The sequence below is a fragment of the Hyperolius riggenbachi genome, chromosome 6 (genome assembly GCF_040937935.1).
Source record: "Hyperolius riggenbachi isolate aHypRig1 chromosome 6, aHypRig1.pri, whole genome shotgun sequence".
In the NCBI taxonomy this organism is placed as follows: Eukaryota; Metazoa; Chordata; class Amphibia; order Anura; family Hyperoliidae; genus Hyperolius; species Hyperolius riggenbachi.
The window spans coordinates 49,418,510-49,439,721 of NC_090651.1; the positions used below are offsets into that span (position 1 = coordinate 49,418,510).

General features: G+C 44.0%; 1 long non-coding RNA gene across 1 annotated transcript in view; it reads left to right on the top strand.

Annotated features, from left to right (window-relative positions):
• The window catches only part of LOC137522421 (uncharacterized), a 324,839-nt gene that overhangs the window by 70,927 nt on the left and 232,700 nt on the right, over positions 1-21,212 (top strand). The window lies entirely within an intron of this gene.

Consider the following 21,212-nt stretch of genomic DNA (forward strand, 5'->3'; position numbering starts at 1 on the left):
TGGTCAAAATGTGATTCACTTTTAGCCACTTGGATTAGCCAAAGTACTCTGCCAAAAAAGAATATAATAAACCATCTGAGAGAGAGATGAACTAATTAGAGCCCTTTTGTATTAGGCATGTTACGATTCAAAAATTGTGTCGTGCCCATTTTGCCAATAGCAACAGCACGGTGATGAACATGTAAATTGCATTGCCTGGTTTTTGCTAGTGCAATTGGTATTTTCCAGAATTACGATTGTCGGCCTGCATCCTTTTTGTTTTGTTTGTGCTTCTATTCTTTGTAACTTTTTGGTGAGGATTGGTATGGCTGTGGGGAGGAGGAGGCCATAAGCAGAACTTGGAGGTATATTTAAATCATTTTAAATATGCCCCTGAGTTCTACACTGCAGGTTGCAACATTTTGTAATCACCAATCAAATTCTCTCAAGGGCCAGTTCACACTTGGTGTGCTTTTGGTGGGGAGCGTTTCTGCTCTTTGCTGATAGCCGGTATTCAGCAAAGCACTGTGGTAAATCCCTTGCAGTGCCTGCGGTGTGCATATGTCACACAGGTGCACTGCGTGCAACATTTCGGTGGCAGTTAGAATGCCATTCTCATTCTCTAGAATGAGACTCAAAAAACGCAATCACTGCAACATGGAGCCACATTTGCTTGGTAAAAATGCAATCACACTCCATAGGTGATTGTGATTTGCCTTTTGCGATCCCAATGTTGAACCAGGCCTAAGGGGGACCAACTGGATCCCAATTATTTATCAGGTGGTGGTAGTGTTTCCAGACTTTACACTTGAGGGTGTAAGAGTGGTACCCATGATGACCATCGATCCCCCTTATCCCTCTTCAAAACTGCCATCCCCTGTACCTCACTCACTCCCTTCCCCCAACCTGCCCTAAGAGTCTACCTTGCCATGGTGGGCCGGCTTACAATCCTTTTGGCCAAAATGTGATTCACTTTTAGCCACTTGGATTAGCCAAAGTACTCTGCCAAAAAAGAATATAATAAACCATCTGAGAGAGAGATGAACTAATTAGAGCCCTTTTGTATTAGGCATGTTACGATTCAAAAATTGTGTCGTGCCCATTTTGCCAATAGCAACAGCACGGCGATGAACATGTAAATTGCATTGCCTGGTTTTTGCTAGTGCAATTGGTATTTTCCAGAATTACAATTGTCGGCCTGCATCCTTTTTGTTTTGTTTGTGCTTCTATTCTTTGTAACTTTTTGGTGAGGATTGGTATGGCTGTGGGGAGGAGGAGGCCATAAGCAGAACTTTGAGGTATATTTAAATCATTTTAAATATGCCCCTGAGTTCTAACACTGCAGGTTGCAACAATTTGTAATTACCAATCAAATTCTCTCAAGGTCCAGTTCACACTTGGTGTGCTTTTGGTGGGGAGCGTTTCTGCTCTTTGCTGATAGCCGGTATTCAGCAAAGCACTGTGGTAAATCCCTTGCAGTGCCTGCGGTGTGCATATGTCACACAGGTGCACTGCGTGCAACATTTCGGTGGCAGTTAGAATGCCATTCTCATTCTCTAGAATGAGACTCAAAAAACGCAATCACTGCAACATGGAGCCACATTTGCTTGGTAAAAATGCAATCACACTCCATAGGCGATTGTGATTTGCCTTTTGCGATCCCAATGTTGAACCAGGCCTAAGGGGGACCAACTGGATCCCAATTATTTATCAGTTGGTGGTAGTGTTTCCAGACTTTACACTTGAGGGTGTAAGAGTGGTACCCATGATGACCATCGATCCCCCTTATCCCTCTTCAAAACTGCCATCCCCTGTACCTCACTCACTTCCTTCCCCCAACCTGCCCTAAGAGTCTACCTTGCCATGGTGGGCCGGCTTACAATCCTTTTGGCCAAAATGTGATTCACTTTTAGCCACTTGGATTAGCCAAAGTACTCTGCCAAAAAAGAATATAATAAACCATCTGAGAGAGAGATGAACTAATTAGAGCCCTTTTGTATTAGGCATGTTACGATTCAAAAATTGTGTCGTGCCCATTTTGCCAATAGCAACAGCACGGTAATGAACATGTAAATTGCATTGCCTGGTTTTTGCTAGTGCAATTGGTATTTTCCAGAATTACGATTGTCGGCCTGCATCCTTTTTGTTTTGTTTGTGCTTCTATTCTTTGTAACTTTTTGGTGAGGATTGGTATGGCTGTGGGGAGGAGGAGGCCATAAGCAGAACTTGGAGGTATATTTAAATCATTTTAAATATGCCCCTGAGTTCTACACTGCAGGTTGCAACAATTTGTAATCACCAATCAAATTCTCTCAAGGGCCAGTTCACACTTGGTGTGCTTTTGGTGGGGAGCGTTTCTGCTCTTTGCTGATAGCCGGTATTCAGCAAAGCACTGTGGTAAATCCCTTGCAGTGCCTGCGGTGTGCATATGTCACACAGGTGCACTGCGTGCAACATTTCGGTGGCAGTTAGAATGCCATTCTCATTCTCTAGAATGAGACTCGAAAAACGCAATCACTGCAACATGGAGCCACATTTGCTTGGTAAAAATGCAATCACACTCCATAGGCGATTGTGATTTGCCTTTTGCGATCCCAATGTTGAACCAGGCCTAAGGGGGACCAACTGGATCCCAATTATTTATCAGTTGGTGGTAGTGTTTCCAGACTTTACACTTGAGGGTGTAAGAGTGGTACCCATGATGACCATCGATCCCCCTTATCCCTCTTCAAAACTGCAATCCCCTGTACCTCACTCACTTCCTTCCCCCAACCTGCCCTAAGAGTCTACCTTGCCATGGTGGGCCGGCTTACAATCCTTTTGGCCAAAATGTGATTCACTTTTAGCCACTTGGATTAGCCAAAGTACTCTGCCAAAAAAGAATATAATAAACCATCTGAGAGAGAGATGAACTAATTAGAGCCCTTTTGTATTAGGCATGTTACGATTCAAAAATTGTGTCGTGCCCATTTTGCCAATAGCAACAGCACGGTGATGAACATGTAAATTGCATTGCCTGGTTTTTGCTAGTGCAATTGGTATTTTCCAGAATTACGATTGTCGGCCTGCATCCTTTTTGTTTTGTTTGTGCTTCTATTCTTTGTAACTTTTTGGTGAGGATTGGTATGGCTGTGGGGAGGAGGAGGCCATAAGCAGAACTTGGAGGTATATTTAAATCATTTTAAATATGCCCCTGAGTTCTACACTGCAGGTTGCAACATTTTGTAATCACCATTCAAATTCTCTCAAGGGCCAGTTCACACTTTGTGTGCTTTTGGTGGGGAGCGTTTCTGCTCTTTGCTGATAGCCGGTATTCAGCAAAGCACTGTGGTAAATCCCTTGCAGTGCCTGCGGTGTGCATATGTCACACAGGTGCACTGCGTGCAACATTTCGGTGGCAGTTAGAATGCCATTCTCATTCTCTAGAATGAGACTCAAAAAACGCAATCACTGCAACATGGAGCCACATTTGCTTGGTAAAAATGCAATCACACTCCATAGGCGATTGTGATTTGCCTTTTGGGATCCCAATGTTGAACCAGGCCTAAGGGGGACCAACTGGATCCCAATTATTTATCAGGTGGTGGTAGTGTTTCCAGACTTTACACTTGAGGGTGTAAGAGTGGTACCCATGATGACCATCGATCCCCCTTATCCCTCTTCAAAACTGCCATCCCCTGTACCTCACTCACTCCCTTCCCCCAACCTGCCCTAAGAGTCTACCTTGCCATGGTGGGCCGGCTTACAATCCTTTTGGCCAAAATGTGATTCACTTTTAGCCACTTGGATTAGCCAAAGTACTCTGCCAAAAAAGAATATAATAAACCATCTGAGAGAGAGATGAACTAATTAGAGCCCTTTTGTATTAGGCATGTTACGATTCAAAAATTTTGTCGTGCCCATTTTGCCAATAGCAACAGCACGGCAATGAACATGTAAATTGCATTGCCTGGTTTTTGCTAGTGCAATTGGTATTTTCCAGAATTACGATTGTCGGCCTGCTTCCTTTTTGTTTTGTTTGTGCTTCTATGCTTTGTAACTTTTTGGTGAGGATTGGTATGGCTGTGGGGAGGAGGAGGCCATAAGCAGAACTTGGAGGTATATTTAAATCATTTTAAATATGCCCCTGAGTTCTACACTGCAGGTTGCAACAATTTGTAATCACCAATCAAATTCTCTCAAGGGCCAGTTCACACTTGGTGTGCTTTTGGTGGGGAGCGTTTCTGCTCTTTGCTGATAGCCGGTATTCAGCAAAGCACTGTGGTAAATCCCTTACGCAATCACTGCAACATGGAGCCACATTTGCTTGGTAAAAATGCAATCACACTCCATAGGCGATTGTGATTTGCCTTTTGCGATCCCAATGTTGAACCAGGCCTAAGGGGGACCAACTGGGTCCCATTTATTTATCAGGTGGTGGTAGTGTTTCCAGACTTTACACTTGAGGGTGTAAGAGTGGTACCCATGATGACCATCTATCCCCCTTATCCCTCTTCAAAACTGCCATCCCCTATACCTCACTCACTCCCTTCCCCCAACCTGCCCTAAGAGTCTACCTTGCCATGGTGGGCCGGCTTACAATCCTTTTGGCCAAAATGTGATTCACTTTTAGCCAATTGGATTAGCCAAAGTACTCTGCCAAAAAAGAATATAATAAACCATCTGAGAGAGAGATCAACTAAGTAGAGCCCTTTTGTATTAGGCATGTTACGATTCAAAAATTGTGTCGTGCCCATTTTGCCAATAGTAACAGCACGGCGATGAACATGTAAATTGCATTGCCTGGTTTTTGCTAGTGCAATTGGTATTTTCCAGAATTACGATTGTCGGCCTGCATCCTTTTTGTTTTGTTTGTGCTTCTATGCTTTGTAACTTTTTGGTGAGGATTGGTATGGCTGTGGGGAGGAGGAGGCCATAAGCAGAACTTGGAGGTATATTTAAATCATTTTAAATATGCCCCTGAGTTCTACACTGCAGGTTGCAACAATTTGTAATCACCAATCAAATTATCTCAAGGGCCAGTTCACACTTGGTGTGCTTTTGGTGGGGAGCGTCTCTGCTCTTTGCTGATAGCCGGTATTCAGCAAAGCACTGTGGTAAATCCCTTGCAGTGCCTGTGGTGTGCATATGTCGCACAGGTGCACTGCGTGCATCATTTCGGTGGCAGTTAGAATGCCATTCTCATTCTCTAGAATGAGACTCGAAAAACGCAATCACTGCAACATGGAGCCACATTTGCTTGGTAAAAATGCAATCACACTCCATAGGCGATTGTGATTTGCCTTTTGCGATCCCAATGTTGAACCAGGCCTAAGGGGGACCAACTGGATCCCAATTATTTATCAGGTGGTGGTAGTGTTTCCAGACTTTACACTTGAGGGTGTAAGAATGGTACCCATGATGACCATCGATCCCCCTTATCCCTCTTCAAAACTGCCATCCCCTGTACCTCACTCACTCCCTTCCCCCAACCTGCCCTAAGAGTCTACCTTGCCATGGTGGGCCGGCTTACAATTCTTTTGGCCAAAATGTGATTCACTTTTAGCCAATTGGATTAGCCAAAGTACTCTGCCAAAAAATAATATAATCCATCTGGGAGAGAGATGAACTAATTAGAGCCCTTTTGTATTAGGCATGTTACGATTCAAAAATTTTGTCGTCCTCATTTTGCCAATAGCAACAGCACGGCAATGAACATGTAAATTGCATTGCCTGGTTTTTGCTAGTGCAATTGGTATTTTCCAGAATTACGATTGTCAGCCTGCATCCTTTTTGTTTTGTTTGTGCTTCTATGCTTTGTAACTTTTTGGTGAGGATTGGTATGGCTGTGGGGAGGAGGAGGCCATAAGCAGAACTTGGAGGTATATTTAAATCATTTTAAATATGCCCCTGAGTTCTACACTGCAGGTTGCAACAATTTGTAATCACCAATCAAATTCTCTCAAGGGCCAGTTCACACTTTGTGTGCTTTTGGTGGGGAGCGTTTCTGCTCTTTGCTGATAGCCGGTATTCAGCAAAGCACTGTGGTAAATCCCTTGCAGTGCCTGCGGTGTGCATATGTCACACAGGTGCACTGCGTGCAACATTTCGGTGGCAGTTAGAATGCCATTCTCATTCTCTAGAATGAGACTCAAAAAACGCAATCACTGCAACATGGAGCCACATTTGCTTGGTAAAAATGCAATCACACTCCATAGGCGATTGTGATTTGCCTTTTGCGATCCCAATGTTGAACCAGGCCTAAGGGGGACCAACTGGATCCCAATTATTTATCAGTTGGTGGTAGTGTTTCCAGACTTTACACTTGAGGGTGTAAGAGTGGTACCCATGATGACCATCGATCCCCCTTATCCCTCTTCAAAACTGCCATCCCCTGTACCTCACTCACTTCCTTCCCCCAACCTGCCCTAAGAGTCTACCTTGCCATGGTGGGCCGGCTTACAATCCTTTTGGCCAAAATGTGATTCACTTTTAGCCACTTGGATTAGCCAAAGTACTCTGCCAAAAAAGAATATAATAAACCATCTGAGAGAGAGATGAACTAATTAGAGCCCTTTTGTATTAGGCATGTTACGATTCAAAAATTGTGTCGTGCCCATTTTGCCAATAGCAACAGCACGGTGATGAACATGTAAATTGCATTGCCTGGTTTTTGCTAGTGCAATTGGTATTTTCCAGAATTACGATTGTCGGCCTGCATCCTTTTTGTTTTGTTTGTGCTTCTATTCTTTGTAACTTTTTGGTGAGGATTGGTATGGCTGTGGGGAGGAGGAGGCCATAAGCAGAACTTGGAGGTATATTTAAATCATTTTAAATATGCCCCTGAGTTCTACACTGCAGGTTGCAACATTTTGTAATCACCAATCAAATTCTCTCAAGGGCCAGTTCACACTTTGTGTGCTTTTGGTGGGGAGCGTTTCTGCTCTTTGCTGATAGCCGGTATTCAGCAAAGCACTGTGGTAAATCCCTTGCAGTGCCTGCGGTGTGCATATGTCACACAGGTGCACTGCGTGCAACATTTCGGTGGCAGTTAGAATGCCATTCTCATTCTCTAGAATGAGACTCAAAAAACGCAATCACTGCAACATGGAGCCACATTTGCTTGGTAAAAATGCAATCACACTCCATAGGCGATTGTGATTTGCCTTTTGCGATCCCAATGTTGAACCAGGCCTAAGGGGGACCAACTGGATCCCAATTATTTATCAGTTGGTGGTAGTGTTTCCAGACTTTACACTTGAGGGTGTAAGAGTGGTACCCATGATGACCATCTATCCCCCTTATCCCTCTTCAAAACTGCCATCCCCTATACCTCACTCACTCCCTTCCCCAAACCTGCCCTAAGAGTCTACCTTGCCATGGTGGGCCGGCTTACAATCCTTTTGGCCAAAATGTGATTCACTTTTAGCCACTTGGATTAGCCAAAGTACTCTGCCAAAAAAGAATATAATAAACCATCTGAGAGAGAGATGAACTAATTAGAGCCCTTTTGTATTAGGCATGTTACGATTCAAAAATTTTGTCGTCCTCATTTTGCCAATAGCAACAGCACGGCAATGAACATGTAAATTGCATTGCCTGGTTTTTGCTAGTGCAATTGGTATTTTCCAGAATTACGATTGTCAGCCTGCATCCTTTTTGTTTTGTTTGTGCTTCTATGCTTTGTAACTTTTTGGTGAGGATTGGTATGGCTGTGGGGAGGAGGAGGCCATAAGCAGAACTTGGAGGTATATTTAAATCATTTTAAATATGCCCCTGAGTTCTACACTGCAGGTTGCAACAATTTGTAATCACCAATCAAATTCTCTCAAGGGCCAGTTCACACTTTGTGTGCTTTTGGTGGGGAGCGTTTCTGCTCTTTGCTGATAGCCGGTATTCAGCAAAGCACTGTGGTAAATCCCTTGCAGTGCCTGCGGTGTGCATATGTCACACAGGTGCACTGCGTGCAACATTTCGGTGGCAGTTAGAATGCCATTCTCATTCTCTAGAATGAGACTCGAAAAACGCAATCACTGCAACATGGAGCCACATTTGCTTGGTAAAAATGCAATCACACTCCATAGGCGATTGTGATTTGCCTTTTGCGATCCCAATGTTGAACCAGGCCTAAGGGGGACCAACTGGATCCCAATTATTTATCAGGTGGTGGTAGTGTTTCCAGACTTTACACTTGAGGGTGTAAGAATGGTACCCATGATGACCATTTATCCCCCTTATCCCTCTTCAAAACTGCCATCCCCTATACCTCACTCACTCACTCCCTTCCCCCAACCTGCCCTAAGAGTCTACCTTGCCATGGTGGGCCGGCTTACAATTCTTTTGGCCAAAATGTGATTCACTTTTAGCCAATTGGATTAGCCAAAGTACTCTGCCAAAAAATAATATAATCCATCTGGGAGAGAGATGAACTAATTAGAGCCCTTTTGTATTAGGCATGTTACTATTCAAAAATTGTGTCGTGCCCATTTTGCCAATAGCAACAGCACGGCGATGAACATGTAAATTGCATTGCCTGGTTTTTGCTAGTGCAATTGGTATTTTCCAGAATTACGATTGTCGGCCTGCATCCTTTTTGTTTTGTTTGTGCTTCTATTCTTTGTAACTTTTTGGTGAGGATTGGTATGGCTGTGGGGAGGAGGAGGCCATAAGCAGAACTTGGAGGTATATTTAAATCATTTTAAATATGCCCCTGAGTTCTACACTGCAGGTTGCAACAATTTGTAATCACCAATCAAATTCTCTCAAGGGCCAGTTCACACTGTGTGCTTTTGGTGGGGAGCGTTTCTGCTCTTTGCTGATAGCCGGTATTCAGCAAAGCACTGTGGTAAATCCCTTGCAGTGCCTGCGGTGTGCATATGTCACACAGGTGCACTGCGTGCAACATTTCGGTGACAGTTAGAATGCCATTCTCATTCTCTAGAATGAGACTCAAAAAACGCAATCACTGCAACATGGAGCCACATTTGCTTGGTAAAAATGCAATCACACTCCATAGGCGATTGTGATTTGCCTTTTGCGATCCCAATGTTGAACCAGGCCTAAGGGGGACCAACTGGATCCCAATTATTTATCAGGTGGTGGTAGTGTTTCCAGACTTTACACTTGAGGGTGTAAGAGTGGTACCCATGATGACCATCTATCCCCCTTATCCCTCTTCAAAACTGCCATCCCCTATACCTCACTCACTCCCTTCCCCCAACCTGCCCTAAGAGTCTACCTTGCCATGGTGGGCCGGCTTACAATCCTTTTGGTCAAAATGTGATTCACTTTTAGCCAATTGGATTAGCCAAAGTACTTTGCCAAAAAAGAATATAATAAACCATCTGAGAGAAAGATCAACTAAGTAGAGCCCTTTTGTATTAGGCATGTTACGATTCAAAAATTGTGTCGTGCCCATTTTGCCAATAGCAACAGCACGGCGATGAACATGTAAATTGCATTGCCTGGTTTTTGCTAGTGCAATTGGTATTTTCCAGAATTACGATTGTCGGCCTGCATCCTTTTTGTTTTGTTTGTGCTTCTATTCTTTGTAACTTTTTGGTGAGGATTGGTATGGCTGTGGGGAGGAGGAGGCCATAAGCAGAACTTGGAGGTATATTTAAATCATTTTAAATATGCCCCTGAGTTCTACACTGCAGGTTGCAACATTTTGTAATCACCAATCAAATTCTCTCAAGGGCCAGTTCACACTTTGTGTGCTTTTGGTGGGGAGCGTTTCTGCTCTTTGCTGATAGCCGGTATTCAGCAAAGCACTGTGGTAAATCCCTTGCAGTGCCTGCGGTGTGCATATGTCACACAGGTGCACTGCGTGCAACATTTCGGTGGCAGTTAGAATGCCATTCTCATTCTCTAGAATGAGACTCAAAAAACGCAATCACTGCAACATGGAGCCACATTTGCTTGGTAAAAATGCAATCACACTCCATAGGCGATTGTGATTTGCCTTTTGCGATCCCAATGTTGAACCAGGCCTAAGGGGGACCAACTGGATCCCAATTATTTATCAGGTGGTGGTAGTGTTTCCAGACTTTACACTTGAGGGTGTAAGAGTGGTACCCATGATGACCATCGATCCCCCTTATCCCTCTTCAAAACTGCCATCCCCTGTACCTCACTCACTCCCTTCCCCCAACCTGCCCTAAGAGTCTACCTTGCCATGGTGGGCCGGCTTACAATCCTTTTGGCCAAAATGTGATTCACTTTTAGCCACTTGGATTAGCCAAAGTACTCTGCCAAAAAAGAATATAATAAACCATCTGAGAGAGAGATGAACTAATTAGAGCCCTTTTGTATTAGGCATGTTACGATTCAAAAATTTTGTCGTGCCCATTTTGCCAATAGCAACAGCACGGCAATGAACATGTAAATTGCATTGCCTGGTTTTTGCTAGTGCAATTGGTATTTTCCAGAATTACGATTGTCGGCCTGCTTCCTTTTTGTTTTGTTTGTGCTTCTATGCTTTGTAACTTTTTGGTGAGGATTGGTATGGCTGTGGGGAGGAGGAGGCCATAAGCAGAACTTGGAGGTATATTTAAATCATTTTAAATATGCCCCTGAGTTCTACACTGCAGGTTGCAACAATTTGTAATCACCAATCAAATTCTCTCAAGGGCCAGTTCACACTTGGTGTGCTTTTGGTGGGGAGCGTTTCTGCTCTTTGCTGATAGCCGGTATTCAGCAAAGCACTGTGGTAAATCCCTTGCAGTGCCTGCGGTGTGCATATGTCACACAGGTGCACTGCGTGCAACATTTCGGTGGCAGTTAGAATGCCATTCTCATTCTCTAGAATGAGACTCGAAAAACGCAATCACTGCAACATGGAGCCACATTTGCTTGGTAAAAATGCAATCACACTCCATAGGCGATTGTGATTTGCCTTTTGCGATCCCAATGTTGAACCAGGCCTAAGGGGGACCAACTGGGTCATATTTATTTATCAGGTGGTGGTAGTGTTTCCAGACTTTACACTTGAGGGTGTAAGAGTGGTACCCATGATGACCATCTATCCCCCTTATCCCTCTTCAAAACTGCCATCCCCTATACCTCACTCACTCCCTTCCCCAAACCTGCCCTAAGAGTCTACCTTGCCATGGTGGGCCGGCTTACAATCCTTTTGGCCAAAATGTGATTCACTTTTAGCCACTTGGATTAGCCAAAGTACTCTGCCAAAAAAGAATATAATAAACCATCTGAGAGAGAGATGAACTAATTAGAGCCCTTTTGTATTAGGCATGTTACGATTCAAAAATTTTGTCGTGCCCATTTTGCCAATAGCAACAGCACGGCAATGAACATGTAAATTGCATTGCCTGGTTTTTGCTAGTGCAATTGGTATTTTCCAGAATTACGATTGTCGGCCTGCTTCCTTTTTGTTTTGTTTGTGCTTCTATGCTTTGTAACTTTTTGGTGAGGATTGGTATGGCTGTGGGGAGGAGGAGGCCATAAGCAGAACTTGGAGGTATATTTAAATCATTTTAAATATGCCCCTGAGTTCTACACTGCAGGTTGCAACAATTTGTAATCACCAATCAAATTCTCTCAAGGGCCAGTTCACACTTGGTGTGCTTTTGGTGGGGAGCGTTTCTGCTCTTTGCTGATAGCCGGTATTCAGCAAAGCACTGTGGTAAATCCCTTGCAGTGCCTGCGGTGTGCATATGTCACACAGGTGCACTGTGTGCAACATTTCGGTGGCAGTTAGAATGCCATTCTCATTCTCTAGAATGAGACTCGAAAAACGCAATCACTGCAACATGGAGCCACATTTGCTTGGTAAAAATGCAATCACACTCCATAGGCGATTGTGATTTGCCTTTTGCGATCCCAATGTTGAACCAGGCCTAAGGGGGACCAACTGGATCCCAATTATTTATCAGGTGGTGGTAGTGTTTCCAGACTTTACACTTGAGGGTGTAAGAATGGTACCCATGATGACCATTTATCCCCCTTATCCCTCTTCAAAACTGCCATCCCCTATACCTCACTCACTCACTCCCTTCCCCCAACCTGCCCTAAGAGTCTACCTTGCCATGGTGGGCCGGCTTACAATTCTTTTGGCCAAAATGTGATTCACTTTTAGCCAATTGGATTAGCCAAAGTACTCTGCCAAAAAATAATATAATCCATCTGGGAGAGAGATGAACTAATTAGAGCCCTTTTGTATTAGGCATGTTACGATTCAAAAATTGTGTCGTGCCCATTTTGCCAATAGCAACAGCACGGCGATGAACATGTAAATTGCATTGCCTGGTTTTTGCTAGTGCAATTGGTATTTTCCAGAATTACGATTGTCGGCCTGCATCCTTTTTGTTTTGTTTGTGCTTCTATTTTTTGTAACTTTTTGGTGAGGATTGGTATGGCTGTGGGGAGGAGGAGGCCATAAGCAGAACTTGGAGGTATATTTAAATCATTTTAAATATGCCCCTGAGTTCTACACTGCAGGTTGCAACAATTTGTAATCACCAATCAAATTCTCTCAAGGGCCAGTTCACACTGTGTGCTTTTGGTGGGGAGCGTTTCTGCTCTTTGCTGATAGCCGGTATTCAGCAAAGCACTGTGGTAAATCCCTTGCAGTGCCTGCGGTGTGCATATGTCACACAGGTGCACTGCGTGCAACATTTCGGTGACAGTTAGAATGCCATTCTCATTCTCTAGAATGAGACTCAAAAAACGCAATCACTGCAACATGGAGCCACATTTGCTTGGTAAAAATGCAATCACACTCCATAGGCGATTGTGATTTGCCTTTTGCGATCCCAATGTTGAACCAGGCCTAAGGGGGACCAACTGGATCCCAATTATTTATCAGGTGGTGGTAGTGTTTCCAGACTTTACACTTGAGGGTGTAAGAGTGGTACCCATGATGACCATCGATCCCCCTTATCCCTCTTCAAAACTGCCATCCCCTGTACCTCACTCACTCCCTTCCCCCAACCTGCCCTAAGAGTCTACCTTGCCATGGTGGGCCGGCTTACAATCCTTTTGGCCAAAATGTGATTCACTTTTAGCCACTTGGATTAGCCAAAGTACTCTGCCAAAAAAGAATATAATAAACCATCTGAGAGAGAGATGAACTAATTAGAGCCCTTTTGTATTAGGCATGTTACGATTCAAAAATTTTGTCGTGCCCATTTTGCCAATAGCAACAGCACGGCAATGAACATGTAAATTGCATTGCCTGGTTTTTGCTAGTGCAATTGGTATTTTCCAGAATTACGATTGTCGGCCTGCTTCCTTTTTGTTTTGTTTGTGCTTCTATGCTTTGTAACTTTTTGGTGAGGATTGGTATGGCTGTGGGGAGGAGGAGGCCATAAGCAGAACTTGGAGGTATATTTAAATCATTTTAAATATGCCCCTGAGTTCTACACTGCAGGTTGCAACAATTTGTAATCACCAATCAAATTATCTCAAGGGCCAGTTCACACTTGGTGTGCTTTTGGTGGGGAGCGTTTCTGCTCTTTGCTGATAGCCGGTATTCAGCAAAGCACTGTGGTAAATCCCTTGCAGTGCCTGTGGTGTGCATATGTCGCACAGGTGCACTGCGTGCAACATTTCGGTGGCAGTTAGAATGCCATTCTCATTCTCTAGAATGAGACTCGAAAAACGCAATCACTGCAACATGGACCCACATTTGCTTGGTAAAAATGCAATCACACTCCATAGGCGATTGTGATTTGCCTTTTGCGATCCCAATGTTGAACCAGGCCTAAGGGGGACCAACTGGATCCCAATTATTTATCAGGTGGTGGTAGTGTTTCCAGACTTTACACTTGAGGGTGTAAGAATGGTACCCATGATGACCATCTATCCCCCTTATCCCTCTTCAAAACTGCCATCCCCTATACCTCACTCACTCACTTCCTTCTCCCAACCTGCCCTAAGAGTCTACCTTGCCATGGTGGGCCGGCTTACAATTCTTTTGGCCAAAATGTGATTCACTTTTAGCCAATTGGATTAGCCAAAGTACTCTGCCAAAAAATAATATAATCCATCTGGGAGAGAGATGAACTAATTAGAGCCCTTTTGTATTAGGCATGTTACGATTCAAAAATTGTGTCGTGCCCATTTTGCCAATAGCAACAGCACGGCGATGAACATGTAAATTGCATTGCCTGGTTTTTGCTAGTGCAATTGGTATTTTCCAAAATTACGATTGTCGGCCTGCATCCTTTTTGTTTTGTTTGTCCTTCTATTCTTTGTAACTTTTTGGTGAGGATTGGTATGGCTGTGGGGAGGAGGAGGCCATAAGCAGAACTTGGAGGTATATTTAAATCATTTTAAATATGCCCCTGAGTTCTACACTGCAGGTTGCAACAATTTGTAATCACCAATCAAATTCTCTCAAGGGCCAGTTCACACTTGGTGTGCTTTTGGTGGGGAGCGTTTCTGCTCTTTGCTGATAGCCGGTATTCAGCAAAGCACTGTGGTAAATCCCTTGCAGTGCCTGCGGTGTGCATATGTCACACAGGTGCACTGCGTGCAACATTTCGGTGGCAGTTAGAATGCCATTCTCATTCTCTAGAATGAGACTCGAAAAACGCAATCACTGCAACATGGAGCCACATTTGCTTGGTAAAAATGCAATCACACTCCATAGGCGATTGTGATTTGCCTTTTGCGATCCCAATGTTGAACCAGGCCTAAGGGGGACCACCTGGGTCATATTTATTTATCAGGTGGTGGTAGTGTTTCCAGACTTTACACTTGAGGGTGTAAGAGTGGTACCCATGATGACCATCTATCCCCCTTATCCCTCTTCAAAACTGCCATCCCCTATACCTCACTCACTCCCTTCCCCCAACCTGCCCTAAGAGTCTACCTTGCCATGGTGGGCCGGCTTACAATCCTTTTGGTCAAAATGTGATTCACTTTTAGCCAATTGGATTAGCCAAAGTACTCTGCCAAAAAAGAATATAATAAACCATCTGAGAGAGAGATCAACTAAGTAGAGCCCTTTTGTATTAGGCATGTTACGATTCAAAAATTGTGTCGTGCCCATTTTGCCAATAGCAACAGCACGGCGATGAACATGTAAATTGCATTGCCTGGTTTTTGCTAGTGCAATTGGTATTTTCCAGAATTACGATTGTCGGCCTGCATCCTTTTTGTTTTGTTTGTGCTTCTATGCTTTGTAACTTTTTGGTGAGGATTGGTATGGCTGTGGGGAGGAGGAGGCCATAAGCAGAACTTGGAGGTATATTTAAATCATTTTAAATATGCCCCTGAGTTCTACACTGCAGGTTGCAACAATTTGTAATCACCAATCAAATTATCTCAAGGGCCAGTTCACACTTTGTGTGCTTTTGGTGGGGAGCGTTTCTGCTCTTTGCTGATAGCCGGTATTCAGCAAAGCACTGTGGTAAATCCCTTGCAGTGCCTGCGGTGTGCATATGTCACACAGGTGCACTGCGTGCAACATTTCGGTGGCAGTTAGAATGCCATTCTCATTCTCTAGAATGAGACTCAAAAAACGCAATCACTGCAACATGGAGCCACATTTGCTTGGTAAAAATGCAATCACACTCCATAGGCGATTGTGATTTGCCTTTTGCGATCCCAATGTTGAACCAGGCCTAAGGGGGACCAACTGGATCCCAATTATTTATCAGTTGGTGGTAGTGTTTCCAGACTTTACACTTGAGGGTGTAAGAGTGGTACCCATGATGACCATCGATCCCCCTTATCCCTCTTCAAAACTGCCATCCCCTGTACCTCACTCACTTCCTTCCCCCAACCTGCCCTAAGAGTCTACCTTGCCATGGTGGGCCGGCTTACAATCCTTTTGGCCAAAATGTGATTCACTTTTAGCCACTTGGATTAGCCAAAGTACTCTGCCAAAAAAGAATATAATAAACCATCTGAGAGAGAGATGAACTAATTAGAGCCCTTTTGTATTAGGCATGTTACGATTCAAAAATTGTGTCGTGCCCATTTTGCCAATAGCAACAGCACGGTGATGAACATGTAAATTGCATTGCCTGGTTTTTGCTAGTGCAATTGGTATTTTCCAGAATTACGATTGTCGGCCTGCATCCTTTTTGTTTTGTTTGTGCTTCTATTCTTTGTAACTTTTTGGTGAGGATTGGTATGGCTGTGGGGAGGAGGAGGCCATAAGCAGAACTTGGAGGTATATTTAAATCATTTTAAATATGTTCCTGAGTTCTACACTGCAGGTTGCAACATTTTGTAATCACCAATCAAATTCTCTCAAGGGCCAGTTCACACTTTGTGTGCTTTTGGTGGGGAGCGTTTCTGCTCTTTGCTGATAGCCGGTATTCAGCAAAGCACTGTGGTAAATCCCTTGCAGTGCCTGCGGTGTGCATATGTCACACAGGTGCACTGCGTGCAACATTTCGGTGGCAGTTAGAATGCCATTCTCATTCTCTAGAATGAGACTCAAAAAACGCAATCACTGCAACATGGAGCCACATTTGCTTGGTAAAAATGCAATCACACTCCATAGGCGATTGTGATTTGCCTTTTGCGATCCCAATGTTGAACCAGGCCTAAGGGGGACCAACTGGATCCCAATTATTTATCAGGTGGTGGTAGTGTTTCCAGACTTTACACTTGAGGGTGTAAGAGTGGTACCCATGATGACCATCGATCCCCCTTATCCCTCTTCAAAACTGCCATCCCCTGTACCTCACTCACTCCCTTCCCCCAACCTGCCCTAAGAGTCTACCTTGCCATGGTGGGCCGGCTTACAATCCTTTTGGCCAAAATGTGATTCACTTTTAGCCACTTGGATTAGCCAAAGTACTCTGCCAAAAAAGAATATAATAAACCATCTGAGAGAGAGATGAACTAATTAGAGCCCTTTTGTATTAGGCATGTTACGATTCAAAAATTTTGTCGTGCCCATTTTGCCAATAGCAACAGCACGGCAATGAACATGTAAATTGCATTGCCTGGTTTTTGCTAGTGCAATTGGTATTTTCCAGAATTACGATTGTCGGCCTGCTTCCTTTTTGTTTTGTTTGTGCTTCTATGCTTTGTAACTTTTTGGTGAGGATTGGTATGGCTGTGGGGAGGAGGAGGCCATAAGCAGAACTTGGAGGTATATTTAAATCATTTTAAATATGCCCCTGAGTTCTACACTGCAGGTTGCAACAATTTGTAATCACCAATCAAATTCTCTCAAGGGCCAGTTCACACTTGGTGTGCTTTTGGTGGGGAGCGTTTCTGCTCTTTGCTGATAGCCGGTATTCAGCAAAGCACTGTGGTAAATCCCTTGCAGTGCCTGCGGTGTGCATATGTCACACAGGTGCACTGCGTGCAACATTTCGGTGGCAGTTAGAATGCCATTCTCATTCTCTAGAATGAGACTCGAAAAACGCAATCACTGCAACATAGAGCCACATTTGCTTGGTAAAAATGCAATCACACTCCATAGGCGATTGTGATTTGCCTTTTGCGATCCCAATGTTGAACCAGGCCTAAGGGGGACCAACTGGGTCATATTTATTTATCAGGTGGTGGTAGTGTTTCCAGACTTTACACTTGAGGGTGTAAGAGTGGTACCCATGATGACCATCTATCCCCCTTATCCCTCTTCAAAACTGCCATCCCCTATACCTCACTCACTCCCTTCCCCCAACCTGCCCTAAGAGTCTACCTTGCCATGGTGGGCCGGCTTACAATCCTTTTGGTCAAAATGTGATTCACTTTTAGCCAATTGGATTAGCCAAAGTACTCTGCCAAAAAAGAATATAATAAACCATCTGAGAGAGAGATCAACTAAGTAGAGCCCTTTTGTATTAGGCATGTTACGATTCAAAAATTGTGTCGTGCCCATTTTGCCAATAGCAACAGCACGGCGATGAACATGTAAATTGCATTGCCTGGTTTTTGCTAGTGCAATTGGTATTTTCCAGAATTACGATTGTCGGCCTGCATCCTTTTTGTTTTGTTTGTGCTTCTATGCTTTGTAACTTTTTGGTGAGGATTGGTATGGCTGTGGGGAGGAGGAGGCCATAAGCAGAACTTGGAGGTATATTTAAATCATTTTAAATATGCCCCTGAGTTCTACACTGCAGGTTGCAACAATTTGTAATCACCAATCAAATTCTCTCAAGGACCAGTTCACACTTGGTGTGCTTTTGGTGGGGAGCATTTCTGCTCTTTGCTGATAGCCGGTATTCAGCAAAGCACTGTGGTAAATCCCTTGCAGTGCCTGCGGTGTGCATATGTCGCACAGGTGCACTGCGTGCAACATTTCGGTGGCAGTTAGAATGCCATTCTCATTCTCTAGAATGAGACTCAAAAAACGCAATCACTGCAACATGGAGCCACATTTGCTTAGTAAAAATGCAATCACAATCCATAGGCGATTGTGATTTGCCTTTTGCGATCCCAATGTTGAACCAGGCCTAAGTGGGACCAACTGGATCCCAATTATTTATCAGGTGGTGGTAGTGTTTCCAGACTTTACACTTGAGGGTGTAAGAGTGGTACCCATGATGACCATCGATCCCCCTTATCCCTCTTCAAAACTGCCATCCCCTGTACCTCACTCACTCCCTTCCCCCAACCTGCCCTAAGAGTCTACCTTGCCATGGTGGGCCGGCTTACAATCCTTTTGGCCAAAATGTGATTCACTTTTAGCCACTTGGATTAGCCAAAGTACTCTGCCAAAAAAGAATATAATAAACCATCTGAGAGAGAGATGAACTAATTAGAGCCCTTTTGTATTAGGCATGTTACGATTCAAAAATTGTGTCGTGCCCATTTTGCCAATAGCAACAGCACGGTGATGAACATGTAAATTGCATTGCCTGGTTTTTGCTAGTGCAATTGGTATTTTCCAGAATTACGATTGTCGGCCTGCATCCTTTTTGTTTTGTTTGTGCTTCTATTCTTTGTAACTTTTTGGTGAGGATTGGTATGGCTGTGGGGAGGAGGAGGCCATAAGCAGAACTTGGAGGTATATTTAAATCATTTTAAATATGTTCCTGAGTTCTACACTGCAGGTTGCAACATTTTGTAATCACCAATCAAATTCTCTCAAGGGCCAGTTCACACTTTGTGTGCTTTTGGTGGGGAGCGTTTCTGCTCTTTGCTGATAGCCGGTATTCAGCAAAGCACTGTGGTAAATCCCTTGCAGTGCCTGCGGTGTGCATATGTCACACAGGTGCACTGCGTGCAACATTTCGGTGGCAGTTAGAATGCCATTCTCATTCTCTAGAATGAGACTCAAAAAACGCAATCACTGCAACATGGAGCCACATTTGCTTGGTAAAAATGCAATCACACTCCATAGGCGATTGTGATTTGCCTTTTGCGATCCCAATGTTGAACCAGGCCTAAGGGGGACCAACTGGATCCCAATTATTTATCAGGTGGTGGTAGTGTTTCCAGACTTTACACTTGAGGGTGTAAGAGTGGTACCCATGATGACCATCGATCCCCCTTATCCCTCTTCAAAACTGCCATCCCCTGTACCTCACTCACTCCCTTCCCCCAACCTGCCCTAAGAGTCTACCTTGCCATGGTGGGCCGGCTTACAATCCTTTTGGCCAAAATGTGATTCACTTTTAGCCACTTGGATTAGCCAAAGTACTCTGCCAAAAAAGAATATAATAAACCATCTGAGAGAGAGATGAACTAATTAGAGCCCTTTTGTATTAGGCATGTTACGATTCAAAAATTTTGTCGTGCCCATTTTGCCAATAGCAACAGCACGGCAATGAACATGTAAATTGCATTGCCTGGTTTTTGCTAGTGCAATTGGTATTTTCCAGAATTACGATTGTCGGCCTGCTTCCTTTTTGTTTTGTTTGTGCTTCTATGCTTTGTAACTTTTTGGTGAGGATTGGTATGGCTGTGGGGAGGAGGAGGCCATAAGCAGAACTTGGAGGTATATTTAAATCATTTTAAATATGCCCCTGAGTTCTACACTGCAGGTTGCAACAATTTGTAATCACCAATCAAATTCTCTCAAGGGCCAGTTCACACTTGGTGTGCTTTTGGTGGGGAGCGTTTCTGCTCTTTGCTGATAGCCGGTATTCAGCAAAGCACTGTGGTAAATCCCTTGCAGTGCCTGCGGTGTGCATATGTCACACAGGTGCACTGCGTGCAACATTTCGGTGGCAGTTAGAATGCCATTCTCATTCTCTAGAATGAGACTCGAAAAACGCAATCACTGCAACATAGAGCCACATTTGCTTGGTAAAAATGCAATCACACTCCATAGGCGATTGTGATTTGCCTTTTGCGATCCCAATGTTGAACCAGGCCTAAGGGGGACCAACTGGGTCATATTTATTTATCAGGTGGTGGTAGTGTTTCCAGACTTTACACTTGAGGGTGTAAGAGTGGTACCCATGATGACCATCTATCCCCCTTATCCCTCTTCAAAACTGCCATCCCCTATACCTCACTCACTCCCTTCCCCCAACCTGCCCTAAGAGTCTACCTTGCCATGGTGGGCCGGCTTACAATCCTTTTGGTCAAAATGTGATTCACTTTTAGCCAATTGGATTAGCCAAAGTACTCTGCCAAAAAAGAATATAATAAACCATCTGAGAGAGAGATCAACTAAGTAGAGCCCTTTTGTATTAGGCATGTTACGATTCAAAAATTGTGTCGTGCCCATTTTGCCAATAGCAACAGCACGGCGATGAACATGTAAATTGCATTGCCTGGTTTTTGCTAGTGCAATTGGTATTTTCCAGAATTACGATTGTCGGCCTGCATCCTTTTTGTTTTGTTTGTGCTTCTATGCTTTGTAACTTTTTGGTGAGGATTGGTATGGCTGTGGGGAGGAGGAGGCCATAAGCAGAACTTGGAGGTATATTTAAATCATTTTAAATATGCCCCTGAGTTCTACACTGCAGGTTGCAACAATTTGTAATCACCAATCAAATTCTCTCAAGGACCAGTTCACACTTGGTGTGCTTTTGGTGGGGAGCATTTCTGCTCTTTGCTGATAGCCGGTATTCAGCAAAGCACTGTGGTAAATCCCTTGCAGTGCCTGCGGTGTGCATATGTCGCACAGGTGCACTGCGTGCAACATTTCGGTGGCAGTTAGAATGCCATTCTCATTCTCTAGAATGAGACTCAAAAAACGCAATCACTGCAACATGGAGCCACATTTGCTTGGTAAAAATGCAATCACACTCCATAGGCGATTGTGATTTGCCTTTTGCGATCCCAATGTTGAACCAGGCCTAAGGGGGACCAACTGGATCCCAATTATTTATCAGGTGGTGGTAGTGTTTCCAGACTTTACACTT